Raw genomic sequence first — 2,865 nt, 5'->3', positions numbered from 1 at the left:
GGGCCGAACGCTCCCAGCGGAGGGCTATTGCGCATGCGCAGAGGGTTCTTCAGCGGGGACAGGCTGAGCCGGCCTGGCGGAGCGCCATTGCGCTTGCGCACAGGGTTAGACAGCTGGGAGGGGCTGAGCCAGCCTGCGCCAATGCGCATGCGCACAGGGTTCGTCAGCGGGGTGGGGCCTAGCGCTCCCGGCGGAGCGCCGCTGCGCATGCGTGTCCCTTGGCTGCTTGTTCCCTCTGCCCTCCCGCGTGTGGACCCACGGCGCATGCGCACAGGTTGAATCGGCCGGGAGGTGCAGAGCGGACCCTGGAGGGTCGAGTTGCGCATGCGCACAGCCTGAGTCCGCCGGGAGGTGCCTAGGGGACCCCGGAGGATCGAGGTTCCGTCCGCATTGCGCATGCGCACTGGGTGAGTCGGCCGGTACCGTCCGGGCCGCGCGTGTGGTGCGTGCATGCGTGGGATTCCCTCGGTTGCTCTGGTTGGTACTGCGCATGCGTGCCACCTGGGGGGGAGGTCCTCCGCGCTGCACCGCACATGCATGAGCCAGCACGCCCCGTCCTTCCCCCCCTCCCCATCCCCCCCCCCCCCGCCGAGCAGGAACACGCATGCGTGTGCTCCCGGGCTCTGCGGGGTACGGATCTGCGCCTGCGCGGGAGTGGGCTGCGCTGCCCTGCAACGCGCATGCGCGGTTCCCAGAGACAGAGAGACTGACCGACAGACACAGGGACAGTGAGACAGAGTCAGACAGACACTGGGACAAAGACAGACACAGAGATGGACACAGAGAGACACAGACAGATAGATGGACAGACAGACACAGAGAAGACAGAGACATGGGCAGGTATAGACAGAGAGACACAGAATGACAGACAGAGAGACAGACAGACAGACAGAGGCAGAGCCAGACAGACAGGGAATGACAGAGAGAGACAGACAGACACAGGCAGACAGACAGAGACGGACAGACATAGAGCAAAACAGACAGACACTGGGACAAAGACAGACAGAGACAGACACACAGATGGACGCAGAGAGAGACACAGACAGACAGATGGACAGACAGACAGAGGCAGAGACAGACACAGACATAGAGAAAGACAGACAGACACAGAGAATGACAGACAGACAGAGAATGACAGAGAGACACAGACAGACAGATACTGACACAGACAGACAAAGAAAGACAGAACGAGACCCAGACAGACACAGGAGACAGAGACAGAAAGACAAAGAGACAGACAGACACAGAAGTCAGAAGTAGACTGATGACAGACAGACCGAGACAGACAAAGACAGAATGAGACAGAGACAGACAGACAGTGAGACAGACATGGACAGGCAGACACAGACGGACAGACAGAAAGACAGAGACAGAAGTAGACTGACAGACACAGACAGACAAAGAAAGAGAGAACGAGACACAGACAGACTGACAGAGGAGACAGACAGAGACAGAGAGACAAAGACAGACAGACACAGACCATGGACAGGCATAGACAGACAGAGACAGAGACAGACAGAAACACAGACAGACACAGAAAGACAGACAGAGACAGAGAGACAGATGGATCAAGGCAGAGCTAGAGATAGACAGACAGACAGACAGACATAAACACGGACATGGACAGAGTCAGAGACACAGAGAGAGAAAGACAGACAGACAGACACAGAAAGAGAAAGAGAGACACCGAGACGGACAGACAGACAGACACAGAGAGACAGACAGACAGAGAAAGGGAGATAGAGCGAGACAGACACAAACAGAACAGACAGACAGACACAGAGCAAGATAAACATAGAGCAAGACAGACAGACACAAAAAGAGACAGAGGAACAGACTGACAAAGACAGAGACAGACAGACACAGAGAGACACAGAGACAGACTCAGACACTGGGACAGACAGATGGAACACAGATAGACAAACAGAGACAGAAAGAGACAAAGACTGACAGACAGACAGAGACACAGAGATACACAAACAGAGCAGACAGACAGACACAGAGGACAGACAGACAGAGACATAGACACGGACATGGACAGAGTCAGAGACAGAGAGACAAAAACAGACAGACACAGAGAGACAGACAAAGAGACACAGACAGACACAGAGGCAGACAGACAAAGTGAGACAGACAGACACAGAGAGAGACAGACAGACAGACAGACACAGAGAGACAGACAGAGCAAGGCAGAGAGAAACAGAGACAGACTCAGACAGACACTGGGATAGACAGATGGGACACAGATAGACAGACAGAGACAGAGATAGACTGACAGACACAGACAGACAGAGACACGGAGATACACAAACAGACCAGACAGACAGACAGACACAAAGAGACAGACAAAGACAGAGACATAGAGCAAGACAGACACAAAGCCAAACAGACAGACGGACACAAAGAGACAGAGACAGACAGACACAGACATGGACAGACATAGACATGCAGACCAACAGACAGAAAGACAGAGGAGACAGACAGACAGACAGAGAGACAGATACCCAGACAGACAGACAGACAAAGAGACACAGACAGACAGAGACACAGAAACAGACAAAGAAAGACAGAACAAGACCCAGACAGACAGACATAGGAGACAGACAAAGACAGAGAGACAGAGTGAGACAGACAGAGACAGACAAAGAAAGAATAAGACAGAGACAGACAGTGAGACTGGCAGACAGACACAGAGACAAAGACAGACAGACACAGACATGGACAGGTAGAGACACGCAGACCAACAGACAGACTGACAGAGGAGACAGACAAAGACAGAGACAGACAGAAGGAGACACAGACAGACAGACAGAGATACACTGACAGAGAGACAGACAGACAGAGACAGAGCTTGACCTACTCCAT

The 2,865-nt window shown here is 53.4% G+C and overlaps 1 pseudogene; it reads left to right on the top strand.

Moving 5' to 3' along the window:
- The first annotated feature begins 339 nt into the window (after window positions 1–339).
- LOC122126522 overlaps window positions 340–2,865 on the top strand; it is an 8,489-nt pseudogene continuing 5,963 nt past the window's right edge.

The sequence above is a fragment of the Dipodomys spectabilis genome, unplaced genomic scaffold, assembly GCF_019054845.1.
Source record: "Dipodomys spectabilis isolate Male_0828 unplaced genomic scaffold, ASM1905484v1 ptg000282l, whole genome shotgun sequence".
In the NCBI taxonomy this organism is placed as follows: Eukaryota; Metazoa; Chordata; class Mammalia; order Rodentia; family Heteromyidae; genus Dipodomys; species Dipodomys spectabilis.
This window is presented reverse-complemented; position numbering and strand designations above follow the sequence as displayed.